This window comes from Lissotriton vulgaris, chromosome 6 (genome assembly GCF_964263255.1).
Source record: "Lissotriton vulgaris chromosome 6, aLisVul1.2, whole genome shotgun sequence".
Taxonomy (NCBI): domain Eukaryota; kingdom Metazoa; phylum Chordata; class Amphibia; order Caudata; family Salamandridae; genus Lissotriton; species Lissotriton vulgaris.
Genome location: NC_141694.1, coordinates 1,404,869,443 through 1,404,884,942, shown reverse-complemented (window position 1 = coordinate 1,404,884,942; position 15,500 = coordinate 1,404,869,443). Strand labels below are relative to the sequence as shown.

The following is a 15,500-nucleotide window of genomic DNA, read 5'->3' as shown; positions in this document are numbered from 1 at the left end:
TAAACCCCAAGTCGTGCAGTGTTTGAATTGTTTGAGATGTGTGTTGGACACACTGATTGAATGACTTGGCTTTTATGAGCCAATCGTCTAACTATGGGAAGATGTGGATATGTTGTCTTCTGAGATGTGCCGCTACTACTGCTAGGCACTTTGTAAAAAATCGTGGTGCAGTTGTGACCCTGAATGGAAGGACTTTGAACGGATAGTGTTGTCCTTCTTGTACAAATCTGAGATACTTCCTGTGAGAAGGATGTATGGAATGTGGAAGTAGGCGTCCTTGAGGTTTAGTGTGGTTAGGAAATCCCCTTGATGCAACAATGGGAGCACTTGTTGTAAAGTGATCATGTGAAAATTATCTGAGTGTATATAGAGATTGAGAGGCCTTAGGTCTAGAATTGGTCTTAGTGTTCCGTCCTTTTTGGGTATTAGGAAAGAGTGAGTAAACCCCTGTTCCTTGATGTTTTAACGGAACTAGCTCTATTGCATCTTTTTGCAGCAATGAGAGAACCTCTTGTTGGAGCAGCATTAGATGTTCTCTGGACATTGGACGCTGTCTGGGTGGTAGATATGGAGGGGTAGCTGTAAGCTCTAGGCAGTAACCATACTGGATAATTTGTCTTACCCACTTGTCTGTTGTGATGGAATTCCATACAGGTAGGAACTGTGTTAATCTGCCCCCTACATGAGTGGAATGCTGTTGGGGGAGCAGAAGTAAGTCACTGTTTTGTGTTGGGAGAAGTTAGATTGTTGTTATTTCCTAGACCTCTTCCCTTGTTGTTGTTGCCTCTGTAGCTTCATCTAAAGTATCTATTATTAGAGGATGTTTGTGTATTTGTTTTAAAGGAAGCAGAATTGTCTGCTCCAGCTTGTTTGGAGCCTCCTCTGTAGAAGGAGCGACGAAAGGAGCCTCTTGCTTGGGTGGACTGCAGGGCTCCCTTAGACTTGGCTGTGTCAGTGTCTTTCTTCATTTTTTCAAGTGCTGTGTCTACCTCTGGACCAAACAATTGTTGTTGGTTGAATGGTTGATTTAATATAGTAGTTTGTACCTCTTGCTTAAATCCTGAAATGCGTAGCCAGTCAGCTAGTTGTTGTAAGAGCTTCTCTAGCTGATCATAGTGAGCCCTGTCGTATCTTGCGAGGAGGGCCTGTGTGTTAGCGATGCGCCATGTATTGCTAGCTTGGGCAGCTATTCTTTTTCCTGAAGCATCTATGATCTTTGATTCTTTATCAGGAGCCATTGCTTCACCTGATGTTTGGGAATTTGATCTTTTTCTAGCGTTTGAAACTGAGGAGGTGTATGTTGTGGAGAATGAGTAGGAGAATTCTGAGGTGAAATGTTTAAAGGAAGAGCAGGAGAAGGAGATACAGGAGAAGACGTGTGCCTAGGAGATGTGGCAGAGTCCTTCTTGACAGGCACTGGAGGTGTAGGTGCTATATCAGACTTCCTCTTCCTGTGTGGTGTGGTGTGGTGGACACATGTCCTGTTTCTGGATCAATGTAGATAATTTTTTTGGAAAGGATCTGGTTGAAAAAGCTCCTCTTCTTGAGGCACAGCCTTCAGTGCTGATTTTTTCGGTTCCAAGCCTGTTTGTTGCTTGTCTTTAGCCTTAGGAGCCGATGCGGAGTGATTTGGCGTAGATTTTGGCACCGAAGGTATTGTGTTTGGAGCCGAAGCCTGTTTCGTGTACTTGGAAGGGTCGGAAGCAGGTTTTGTTTGTTTCGGCATTGAGGGTATCGGCTTCGGAGTGGAAGCTGTTTTCGGGGCATCGGAAACCGGCTTCGTTGTTTTCGGAGCCGCTTTGTCTCTCAGAGTCGACGGTTTCGGAGTGCCTTTTGGAACCGGGACTTCTTTTTGTTTTGGTGCCGAGTGAGCAGGTGGTATCGGCACAAACGGTTTGCTCGGTATGGAGCTACCAGAAGGCTTCATTATTTTCTTCGGAGCCGGGCTCGATGGCTGGGCTTTCGAAGTGCTTTTTCGGTATCGACTGGGCCCCGCAGGCGGAGTGTTGACCTTTGCCTTAGATTTTGGTGTTTGGGCTGAGGTAGGGGCAGTGGTACTCAAGCGTTGACCCGAAGGTATGGAGTCATCTGAGTCATCTGCCTCGGATACGATCTGGAGATCATCGGAATATTCTTCCGGGACACATGGACCTCCATCGAAGATATCCACTGGTTCCGGCGCTGATCTCTGAATGTCGCGTCGACGGGCCCTCCGATCCCGAATGGTCTTTTTCGATCGAAAGGATGCTCAGGCTGTGCAGCTGGATTCGTTATGGTCTGGCGATAAGCACAGGTTACAGACCTCGTGATGGTCACTGTGTGGACATTTTTCTCCACACTCGGGCATCTTTTGAATGGCGTCCTTTCCATGAGGTGTAGGCCTCACGGAGTGGGTAGGCCCAATGGCCTGCGTCGACGACCGGAATCGAGCTGACGAAGTCTAGTCGATGTTTATTGGTATCGAAAGTTGTTTGGTGAAGTTTGAAGAAATTTTTATGCATCAAAGTACTTGAAAAGTAGATTTCGAACTGGAGCGGAAAAGTTTCATCCGAACCCAGTGGTGGAAAAAAACTATCTAAGGATGGAGCTAATGCCCATGCACACTATCGTCCAAGGGAGGAGTCACCTATCTTGTGACTACAAAGACTTCTTCCAAGACGGCAACAGCATGCAATCATCCGAGCCCAACACCAGGTGGCGATCTAATGCAAAGTGTAGAATCTGCAGCTCATATGCCTCGAACAAAAAGTTATATATGTAGTATCGAAATTTATGGATCTTACCATTACATGCCCCACTGAACAAGGGGGCCAACATCTGGTCAGTTGATATGGCGATTAGCCCTTCGCTTATATTTTATGCTTGCTGGCTATTTTACATTAAACATGCGTTCGATTTCTATGAGTAATCCAGAGTGTCAGTTTTCTTTTACAAGTGCATTGAGTCACCATGAATGACTTGACATTGGTTCAATCGCCTCTGTTGATACATCATCTAATTATCTTAATTGATGATGCTTAATCTATATTTGGATATGTTCAATGCTCCATCAAAAGTCACAGAAGATTTTTTTGTTTGTATAATTTGCTGTCTCTTAAATGATATGCCTGTGTGTGTGCTCCATACACCACTCTCTGACTTGATATGTTTCATCTGGCAACTGGTACGAAACTATGGGAGTTGCCCGCTGTTTTTCTACATGGATACTGTAGTTCAGGATAATGTCCTGCTCCTAGTCATTATACATATAACAAAGTTCCACTGAATACGTAGGAACATACATAATGTATGACACAGCATGCTCTGAATTAAGTTGAATTGGTTATTTGTTCTGACACTATGAATGTAATCAAATTAAATAAAAAAAGACAGTTTGTTTTGACCATGGTAAACCCATCAATAGCCAGGATTGTCATTGAACACAAAAAAAGGGATGATCACTTTGTTGCTTCAGCAACACAAACCATAATCAATAGTTTCAGAAGTGTGCTCAAGTGCCTCTTATCACCATCCCGTAGCACATAGATAAAGAATAAGCGTGGCTAGGACACAACTATCCGTGAAAGCTGGAGTCTCAAATGATGACACAGAGGAGAAAAACGCATGGCTTTTTGAGATCTTTCCTCTACTCTTATTTTAGGTTCAAGCTATACATTAATAGCTACGACAAGAACACTTTTAGAAATAGACCATGTATTAGAAAGAGTGAGTAGAGTGAAACATAGTGCATATTGTTAGAAAAACCGAGTTAACGGCCTGAAAACATCTAGTTTGTTGTTTTATGTACTCTGAAAAGCTCTGTGGTATAAGCCTTCCTTAGTAATGGTCAGCCCAGCTGAAATTGGACTGAATTAACGCAACCTTTTAACATAAGGCCAACAACCCAAGAACATTGTGGGTAATGGGAGCTTGGTAGGTTCCAGAGGACATATACAGAGGGGGCATGTGAACTGTGCTTTTTACATAGCATGGAGTGTGTCTGCTGTGCTTTACTGTAAGGGGACACAACTCCAAAATGTTTATTCCTGTGAGTGGATATTCACAAGCTAGATGGTGCAGAAAGTCAGTCAGACAGGAAAATACAATGTAGGGACATTCCCGAGGTAAATTTAACACAGTCCAGGGCTCCTTTGAAAGGAAGGAAAAAGACAAGTGCCCCTTTGAGGCGCAAGGATAGCTACTGCCTCCTTCAGCTTCACTCCCTGTTGTATTTTTTTTAGTGTTATGTATAAGCTGGGGTAGGAAGGTAGGATCTGCTTTTATGGTTAGCCCCACTTTTTGCCTGGTGCTAAGCTGTTGTTGACTAGTCTGACTGTGATCCTGCCAATCAGGACACCAGTCTCGGCTTTCACCCTTAAATTGCTGTGGGCAGTACTTGGGTACATCCCAGACTGGATACTGGGGTACCCTTATCAGTCCCTAATATATGGTACTAGGGTACTCTAGAGGTCCCCCATGTGCTGAAGCATGCATTATGCCACCCATGGGAGACCATTCAAAATGCAACTACAGGCCTGCCATTGCAGCCTGTGTAAGCTGGCGCTAGTACCACTTACGAAAAATATAGGTTTCCTACATCTAGGGTCATTGCACTTAAAACCTATAAGTCACCCCTATAGTAGGCCTTATCAATCCTGAAGGCAGGGTGCTTGGGTCTAAGTTTGAGGGTGCCCCTGCATGAGCAGGACACCTCTACAGTCTACGGAGTCCATTCTCCTGGGTTGTAAGTGAAGCAGCCATATACCATATACAGGGGCACCACGTAATTATGTGATGACCATCTCGAAATCGGCTGCAACGAATCCTATCATGTTTGGTATCAAACATGTTAAAATCATACCACCACACCTTAAACAGTGTGGGAGGTATGATTCCAAGCACTGGAAGAGCCCTCCATTAGGCTCTCAGTGCTCCCGGTACCAGTCTTCTAGACATGGACAGCACAACATGGCTGCTAAGGACCGGAGACACAATTCTGCCCTCCTGCTGCTGAGCCGAGCTTGAGCAGGAGAAGGCAGAACAATAGGTATCCTCTCATAGGGAGGAATGAACACCTACCAGACAGGATTTAGCGTATTGGGGACAGGTGCGTCTGCTTGCCAGCGCCACTCAGTCTGCATGAGGGGCATGTTTGGTGCCTCCTTGCATAGACTAGTTCAAACCCGCCCTGGGAGTCGTTGGCTCCCGCTCTGGCATGAAACCGGACAAAGGACATGGGAGTACCTCCTCCCTGTCCAACCCCTCCCCAGGGAGGGTCCCTGAATAATCCAAACCCTTTCTTTAGGGTACTTAAGGGGTTACCTGGGTGTAGGTCCCTAGATTCATTGTGGGCAACGATTCAATTCAGACACCACTTCAACTTCTACCTTCTGGGCACTCTGGACTTGACTGAACTTAGTTTGGGCACAACGTAGTCCCTTTTTCAATCTGCTGCATCATCTGTGCCTTCGTCTGAGCCTGTGCACCATACAGGATCCTTACAAGGCCTGTGGGCATCCAAGAAACCTGAAGGAATCTCCTTTGAAGTGAAGGAGTCACTTCCTTGCATCTGCAGGCACTACAACTAAACTGACCGGTCTGCTGATCCTGAGCTCCTACAGACTCCGAAAGGTTCAACAACAGAGGTGGTGGTTCTACACAGCTCTTGAGGCCTGTCCTGCCCTCTCACCAAGTTTGAGGCCAGTATCCCTCGTGGGAGCCGCAAGAACTGAACCCCTGTGCACAACATCCACTTGCCATTGGAAAGGCTAGTTGGCTTCCTTCCACCAAGATCTTCAGGCTCAAAGTAGCCCCAACCTCAAGCATCTCCAGTGACCAGAATCTTTGTTCACACCACATAGTTTGCACCGTGGCCTGCATCTTTTGGTGAGCTGCTCGAGGTCCTTTTGAGACACCAGTGCCTCCGGCCTGTGCGTCCTGTGGAGGGGGCAACTTTGTTTCTTTTGGGCTCGCATGATTGCTCGGGGCCTGCCCCGACTCCCCTGCTAGTGGTGAGTCCCCTGGACCTTGCTGGTTTTGACATTGCACCTTCTTCGACTTCGACATTGTTTGCCGTTGCCAAGGCTTGTTGGTGATTCTGACAGACACCGACCACTCAACCCTCGACATCCGGCGTGGGACAGCTCGTGCACAGCTCCTGGTCTTCCTCAGCGCCGCCTGGTCCTCACAGCTGCAGAGTCAAGGTTATTGTCAACTCTCCTGCAACTCCTGACATCGGTGAGCATTCGTCTTTCAGGTCTCCGGGTCACTCCTGAGTGACATCCTGAACCCACGTTCGGATTCCACAGGACACTTTCTCCTTCTCCAGCAGCAACACTTTCCTGAAGTCCCCCACTGGGTTCGACTGCAGTTTCCGACACCACTTCACACCTATGCACCCGGCTTCCCTGGTGTAGGTAACGTGGGTACTAGGATATCCACGGGTGGGGTGGCTTTCCAACCTTCTGTCTACCACTGGGTTTCTTCAGGGTACACTGGGAAGGATCCTTAATCTTTAAAATTGCAACCAAGACTTGCACATCGATTTGTACGGAGAACGCAGTTGTGTTCCCACACTGCACACAATCCCCAGGGGGCTCCTAGTCTCTCACCTTGGGTCCCCAGCACTTCTATGTCCTCTGGATATTTTCTTGACATGAGTCGTTGTTCTTATACCACTTTCTCAGGACATGGTTTGGTCCCCCACACCCCCGGGGTCCACTGTGTATTCTGTGCAATTTATTTGATTTCTATGCAAAGTATTGTGTGCATTGTGTATATCTCTGAATAGGAGATATTTGTACGTATTAGTGAGTGTTATATAATAAATGCATATTTTTATAAATAAATTGTGTGGTTCTTTTTCACTTAATCTATACACATAAGATTGCATTCTGGTAAAACAAGCTGCTTTACACTCCGTCTGGACTAAGCCTGAATGGTGCTCTCCACAACTACCACTTAGAGAGCTTTCTAAGGTGGTCTAAAACATTTTATATCACCATAAAGGTTATCTGGACTGGTGCAGGGTGCCCACTTACATTAGTGGACATTATATACCAGGCCAGCCTCACAGCTGGGTAGGAAGATTTCCCTTTCTTCTGAGTATTTGTTTCAGATTCAAGATGCACCCTCTTTTCCTGCTGAGTTTGACTGTCAAAGACATTAACTTGACCTTTCTAGGGCTAATGAGCAAAATGCACATGAAACCAGCTCCTGAGATGGTTCTCGGAAATCCGAAACTACATCTACAAAATGTAGATAAAAACACTATTACAGTGTGCTGTGATTGTCGATAAATGCCAAGACCCTTACAGCGTTGAGTTTTAACGGGGATCACCCAACTAAAACTACCCGACCTGGGTTATCAAAGCATTACGTTAGAGAAAAGGGTCAAGGTAGTTAGAGTATTGAAGAATTATAACAAAGAATCCACCACAATTGAATTGCTTGTCAAGTTCATCAAAATTGTACATTTAATTAGTGACACATTCGTCAGAAGTTTTAGATTGAAAACATAAATGAGAAATCATGTGTTTACTCCACATTGGTCATTAGTGTATGCACACATTAAATGTTTTTGTACTCAAAACATTTGGATTTGTTATATTATACAGTGCTCACAGTGAATTGAAGGGAAGGTTTGGTAGGAGGAATGGGGGTGAGTTGAAAGCGTGAGGGAAAGGGTAAAGGTGTTGTGACAGGCACAATAGAAAGTATTTACAATAAAACCATTACGGTCTTAGAAAGATCCACAACTTCTCCTGGTTATCATAGCACATAGGACATGTATAGTTCATTGATTTAAGTCCCACGTGTTTGATGATCTGTAGAAGTCTACGTTTCGACCCCTAGGTTATTAAGGGCTTGTATATCCTCGTGTTGGGGTCTTCATCAGAACAGAAGGTGTTGAGGAGAACTTGAAGGAAGCTCTATGATTGAGTCCTCCTTGGGTGGCAACGGGGCTGCTCTGCAAAATCCGAGGTATGTGGGTACTGGTTCCCACGATGCGGAATGAACAAGTTGCGGGTGTATGAGTCACCGCGAACTGGGGTAGCAAATCTCCCTTGTTCGGTCATTGGCCGCAATCGGTATGAATCTCGCTGACAGCTGTCTGGTAACTGTCAAAACAACCAGGACCCTTACAGCAGCATAGGAGAGAAGCACAAGTTACTTGCCTTCGGTAACGATATATCTGTAAGAAACAGTAGTTCGTGTTAGATTCCTTACCTTAGAATATCCCCAGGCGTCAGACTGGATCTGGAAAGTTTTGCGTAGCAGTACCCCTGCGTGTCGGTAGGCGCCGTCTGCGCCTCAGAGTCTGTCGTCGGCGCCGAGATGACGTCGGAGTAATTAGACTCCGCTCTTGCGCGCTGACGTCAGTTCTTATACACAGCTTTTCCGTGCCAGAATCGCAGAGCAATGATCAAAACCGACACTGGTGCCATGAAACTAGGGCCCGCAAAGGGAAGAACCTTAACCCTAGATATAGGTTCGCAGAACGGGGAGGATGGGTGGGGCGGTAAGGAATCTAACACGAACTACTGTTTCTTACAGATATATCGTTACCAAAGGTAAGTAACTTGTGCATCTGAAAGAAACAGGTTAGTGTTAGATTCCTTGCCTTAGAAAAGATGCCCCAGCAATACCAACCCCGGTGGTGGGTCTGCGAACCAATAATCACACCAGAAAGTCCTGAAGAACAGAACGGCCTAAAAAGCCTTCTCTCCGGACTTGGCTGTCCAGGCAGTAGTGTCTAGCGAACGTGTGCAGCGAGGCCCACGTAGCTGCCTGACAGATGTCCTGCAAGGGGACTCACAGACCTAGGGCAGTAGTAGGCGCCGTGGCCCGAGTGGAATGGGCCCTCAGACCAACAGAAAACTCCTTTTAGCCAAAGAGTAGCATACCTTGATGCACAACACCACCCACCGAGAGATGGTCCGCTTGTGCACCGCCCGTCCCTTCTTAGCGCCCACGTAACCAACAAAGAGCTGGTCGTCCACCCAGAACTGGCGTGTACGGTCAGATAGAATGAGAGCGCACGTTTTGGGTCCAGACGGTGGAGCCTCTCTTCCTCTTTCGAGGGATGCGGAGGCGGAAAGAAGGTAGGCAAGGTGATGGACTGCCCGATGTGGAAGGCTGTGACTACCTTGGGCAGGAAAGAGGGACGCGTTCTCAAGACAACTTTGTCCGGATGGACAGAAAGGAAAGGAGGTTTGGAAAAAAGAGCCTGGAGCTCACTCACTTTCCTGGCAGAGGTGATGGCAACCAGGAAGGCAGTCTTAAGAGTGAGAAGACGAAGAGGGCAAATGTTAAGTGGCTCGAAAGGAGCGCACATCAAATAAGTAAGAACAAGGTTCAAGTCCCACTGAGGCATCACGAAAGGAACAGGAAAAAACATGTGAGTGATGCCATTCAATAATCTATTTACAACAGAGGACTTGAAAAGAGAAGGCTGATCAGGTAGCCTTAAAAAGGCGGAAATGGCAGAGAGGTAGCCCTTGATAGTGCCCAGAGCAGAGCCCTGCTGGGCAAGAGAAAGAAGAAAGCGGAGAACCTCTGAAAGGGGGGCAGAAAGGGGAACCACAGCCTTTGCTGTGCACCATGCCACAAATTTGTTCCACCTACAGGCGTATACCGATTTTTTGGAGGGACGCCTGGCTGCCAAAATCACATCACAGACCTAAGGAGGCAAGTCAAATGGCCTCAACTGTCCCCGCTCAATCTCTACGCATGGAGGTGGAGACTGGACAGGTTCGGGTGAAGAGGCAGACGAACCGGGGGATCGACTGACATGCTGATTAGCTCGGGATACCAGTATCTTCGTGCCCAGTCCGGAACCACAAGGATGGCTTGGGCCCGGTCGTGCCTGATCTTCTTCAGAACACTGGGCAGAAGTGGTATAGGCGGAAAGGCGTACAATTGACCGCAGCTCCACTCGCGACGAAAAGCATCTCCGAGCGAGTGCCGCCTTGGAAATTCCAACGTGCAGAACTGATGACATTGCGCGTTCTCTTCGGTGGCGAATAGATCTACCAAGGCTCTCCCAATCGCTGAAAGAGACCTTGCGCCACATCCGAGTTCGGAGGCCATTCGTCATCCATCATGCACCGGCGGCTGAGCTTGTCCGCCCTGGCGTTCAGGGAACCTGCCAGGTGTTGAACCACCAGGGTGACGCCCTGGTGTTCCAGCCATTGCCAGAGGCGCAGAGCCTCCTTACAAAGGGTCCAAGACCCCACACCGCCCGGTTTGTTGCAGTACCACATGGTGGTGGTGTTGTCCATGAACACCTGCACTACACCCGGACAGAGGGAAGGAATGCCTTCAGTGCAAGTCAGATCGCCCGCAGCTCCAGAAGGTTGAGATGGAGCCGGGACTCCGCCGGAGACCAGAAGCCTCTGATCTCCGCCTCTCCCATGCGGACTCTCCCAGCCCAGGAGGGACGCGTCCGTCACTACTACGTGCTCCGGTTAGGGTAGGGAGAGGGATCTGCTGTTGGCCCAATCGCGGTCCGTGTGCCACCAATGCAACTTTCTCGCAGTGCCCTCCGAGATCAGGACGTGATCAGACAGGTAGCCCTGATGCTGGGCCCAGTGAAACTTCAGGTCCCACAGCAAAGCCCGCATCCGCCACCTGGCGTGATGCACCAGAAGGATGCAGGAGGCCATCAGCCCCAGAAGCCACAGTGTCAACCTGACTGAGACTCGGGATAAAGGCTGAAAGATCAGAATCAGAACCTGAATTTCCTAAACCCGAAACTGCGCCGAGTCCAGAACCGCTCCGATGAAGAGGAGCTTCTGAGAGGGACACAGGTGTGACTTTGGCACATTGATGGAGAACCCCAGCAGGTGCAAGAAGTCAGCCGTAGTCTGGAGGTGGCTGACGACTGTCTGGGGCGAGCCTGCATTCAACAACCAGTCGTCGAGATAGGGGAAGGCTGACACCCCTAATCTGCGCAGATGGGCTGCGACCACCGCCATCACTTTCTTGAACACCCGAGGGGTGCTGGTAAGGCCGAAGGGGAGCACGGTAAACTGAAAGTGCTCTCGGCCTACCGTGAACAGCAGGTAACACCGGTGGGCCGGCAGGACGGGGATGTGAAAATATGCGTCCTGCAAGTCCAACGCTACCATCCAGTCTTCTGGGTCTAGGGCAGCTAAGACCTGAGCCAAAGTCAGCATCTTAAACTTCTCCTTCCGGAGAAAGCCGTTGACGTTCCACAGGTCCAAGATAGGGCGTAGGCCCCCTTTGCCCTTCTTTGGAACCAGAAAATAGTGGGAGTAACAACCACACCCTACTTCTGGCTCAGGAACGCGCTCGATGGCCCCGTGGCCAAGCGGGCCGTAACTTCCTCTTGCAGAAGTTGCAAGTGATTCCCCCGACACGCGTTGGTACTGTGGTGGCATGGCTGGAGGGGTCGCCTCGAAGGAGAGGGAGTAGCCCCTTTGGACGATTTGCAGCACCCACCTATCCGATGTGATGGAGCGCCAGTGGAGGTGTTGATGGCGAACCCTGCCCCCCACTGGCGTCGAATGAGCCTTAAAGCTCGGACTAGGAAGGCTTTGAAGCAGATGCTGCGGGGGTGGATGTGGACTAGCCTCGCCGCTGTCCCCTGGCACCACCACGGCAGTTACCACGTCCGCCGCCGTGCTGGATGTTAGTCTGCGGCCCGTGGCTGGCAGGACATGAGGGGCGCCCCTTCCTTGGCCACGAAAGGAGCGAAAGGCAGAAGTCTGCTGGCGCTGGCCCTACAGGCCCAAGGACTTGGCCGTAGCCCTGGAGTCCTTGAAACGCTCAAGCGCACTGTCATCTGCCTTGTCACCAAAGAGGCGACGGTCATCAAACATGTCCATGAGGGAATTCAGCCGAAAAGTTGGCGGACCTCAGCCAGGTGTGGCGGCGAACCGCCACCGTCATGGAAATCGCCCTGCCCAGCGAGTCCGTGGTATCCAGCCCACATCGGATTCAATACCGTGCTGCATCCCGCCCTTCCACAAGTGCTTGAGCGAGTTTGACCTGGGCCGCCTCCGGGCAAGCTGGCAGCACATCCGCGACCGTGTCCCACAGAGAGTGGGTATAACGGCCCAAAAGGCAAGCGGTGTTGACCGACCGCAACCCCAAACTAAGTGAAGAGAACAGCTTCTTACCCAACTGCTCATACCTTTTGCATTCCCGATCAGGTGGTGCAGTCAGGAATGCGGTCTGGGAGTTAAGAGACCTGGATAACCAGGCTCTTGGGGGTGGGGTAGGAGGACAGGAAGCTAGGGTCGACCGGGGCGGGGCGGTGGCGCCTGGCTACGTTCCGATCTACAGGGGGACCTGTAGCGGGCCTGGAACAAGTGCCCAACAGAACGCCAGTAAGTGCCTCATTAAACGGCAGTAGAGGCTCCGAAGAGCTTGCCTGTGGTTTAAGGGCCTCAGTGAGGAGGTTAGCCTTCACGGCTGCGACGGGGAGCTCAAGACCCAAGGCCTTAGCCGCCCTCGTCAGCACCACGCTGTAAGCAACCCCCCTCCTCCGTAGCCACGGTAGGAGGGGAGACAAAGCCAGTGTCGGGCGAAGTGTCCAAACCACTGGCCTCCCCTAGATCCACTGCCCAGTAGTCCTGAAACGACTGGCACTCTCGTGCCGGAGGGTCCTCAGACCCCTCCCAATCCCCCTCGCCTCCCATCTCCTGATAGTCAGGTTTAAAGGATGGGGCCGGATCATAGAAGAATTGCTTTTCTCTTGGAGCGGAGCGGTCGGTCAGTCGACCAGTGGCGACCCGGATCCGGAGGGGCCCTGCGGCGTCAGGGCCAGAGTCGTCGAGCTCGAGGCGCTTACGGGACCGCTCCCGCCTAGCCTTCGATGTCAAGGCCCGGCAGTCGGGGCATGACTTGTCGTCATGTTCGGCCCCAAGGCAATACAGGCACCGACGATGGAGGTCGGTAACCAACATCAGTCTGTTGCATTCGGCACAGAGCTTGAACGTGGGCATCCCTACCAGCACCGATAGTCTTACGACTCGAAACAGGATCAAACAAGTTAGTCAAAAAGTGGCTAAAGAGTACTGCTTTTTCTGGATCTGCGCTTGCTGGCGCGGAAAAAAGAAGCGCGCAAGGGCGGCATCCAAGTACTCCGACGATATCAACTCGGCACCAACGACGACAAGGACAGACGCGGAGCCGCAGACGAAGCCTACCGATGCGCAGGGGTACTGCTACGCAAAACTTTCCGGATCCAGTCTGACGCCTGGGGATATTCTAAGGTAAGGAATCTAACACTAACCTGTTTCTTTCAGATTGCTTGAGTTCTAGAGCCAGAATTTATTATTGCTAGCTTCCTTTCCATTTGGGGAAAACCTAGATAAGAACTCTGCAAACAGTGAAGACTATCAGAAGAGGTGAGAAATAATTACAGGGAAAAGGAAACTGCTGGACTACAGCAGCAAAAGGAGAGTTTGCCTGTGCAGTTATCAGCCCAGCTGCTTGGTGAGCAAGACACTATGCAAAGCACTTGATGGTGGGAACTACATCTGCCTTGAAGAAGAGATCATCTTGCTATTAGAGGATACCTAGAAGTGTATACCTGTCAAAGGATGCAAGTCTAGAAAAGGTAATCACAGCTTAAGAGGAAGGACAGAGTAACATCAATCACCGAGAGCTGCCTCTGAGAAATGGGCTGCTCTACTGAGGGAAGGGCTCCAAACTAAGTGAAAACCATGGTGCGCTTCTGGTGAAACATGTACATTCCAGCATAAGTGACCCCGAAGGAGTTGGTCACCAATCCCTCGGAGAAGCACAAGAAGAGCAGCCGTAAACCCAATATGGCCCCCAGGTGTAGGGAGACTGTATCCCAGGACGATGAAGGCAGGTGCCTAAGATTAGAATGGCACTTGCATGAGCTGCAAGCTGGGCACAAACGTTTGTCAAGGCAGATGGGAAGTGAAATCCTACAACTGTCACCAAGAATGAGTAGACTACCTGGTATGCTGCTTAGACAATTGTGCATTCTGTACACATATATAATTTTACACATAGCATTTAGCTGTGTGTGTGTGTGCGCACATTAAACTAATTTTCCTCCTTACAAGGAACTGACTTTCCGACCTTCCCGATGGAGTATTCGACGGTTCTTTCGTCGCTACCTGCAGAGTAAAGTGCTCAAGGGATGTGCTTGGTTTTAAGATGTAGGATAATAATATAACAGACCCTGCAGGATACAGTGGCAATTGATATCTTGAAACCTCTTGATGCCTTTGAACAAGTGCTTACACTTGTATCAAAAACTGCTTCAAAGTGGGCCATTAAGTTGACCTTTAGCCAAATAATTCGGTTGGTTCTGTGAAGACAAAAAGAAAAAGGGTTGTTTGTGGCTTCAATGCTAGATAGTATAGTTGTCAAATTTCCATTCTCCAAAGGACATCTAAGTCTAGCGCCATGGTGCCAAACGTGTAGTATTTATCAAGTTTTTGTCCAAGACATAGTCCAGTAATGAGCAGCAATTAACTGGACATTTGGCTTTATTTCACCTTTAAAAAATGCTTAGCAAGTTTATGACTTTCAATTTATGGTTACTATCAAATCTATAAAAACGTCCCTATTTTTTTTATTTTAGGAAATGCACTAAATGCATCGATTTCAAACAATGTTTTATATTTTAATACACTGCATTGCAAAAGATATGCACGTTTTTTAGAATCTAAATTAGAACATCATATTGGAGGGAATAACGAAGGTGCAGCCATCTCAACCGCCCATCACCCCTATTGCCTATCCATATAATTGGTCATCTTTGGCAGTCTTAAAACACACAGGGAAGACAGCTATTAAACTGGCAAATCAGCGTTCATTCGGCCTCTTGAGCCTCGCATGTCCACATGCAAAGTTGGAAGGATAATAACTAATGCTGATCTCAGTCCTCATCAATGGCCATTAGAGCCCCAATAGCAACTGCTTCCCTTTTTAAGTGAGCAGCACCTACTCACTGATTTGAAAACATGCACTTAATGCCCATCCAAATGAGTAATCCACTTGAGCCCTGCATTCTATCCAAGAGGCGGCATTTCTGAAGGCTCCCACAATGACCAGCCAATTCCTCTATATTTTAGTGAAATTGCTTGATCTCTACAAACTATGGCGCAGAAGACCCTCACATTTCGGAAAAGGACGATAGTGAAATCGATCTGCCATGGATCTTACCAGACCTTCGAGACCACAACATATATGGAATTTGGTGAGTGAAATCTGCCATGTTTCAAAGTCTATTGTGGCATGGTCCTATGATGTTTGGTATTAAATATGTGCATACTGGCCAAGCTAATCAAACAGCAGCTTCTGCAATACCAGATCCAGATCTGTGACAAATTAAATGATACGTTTGGACATCATCGTGATGGACCCAGGTTTATGTCTTGAAGTAGGATATCTACCTCTGACTATACATAACCAAAACAGATATTTAGGGCGCGACACCAAGGAAAAAGTGATCCCACAGTGAGCTGCTAAAAAATTATTATATTTTTACTTTTAGGCAAAATGCATGC

The 15,500-nt window shown here is 48.5% G+C and overlaps 1 protein-coding gene across 5 annotated transcripts in view; it reads right to left on the bottom strand.

Annotated features, from left to right (window-relative positions):
* RALGAPA2 (Ral GTPase activating protein catalytic subunit alpha 2) overlaps positions 1-15,500 on the bottom strand; it is a 1,781,019-nt gene that overhangs the window by 1,214,434 nt on the left and 551,085 nt on the right. The window lies entirely within an intron of this gene.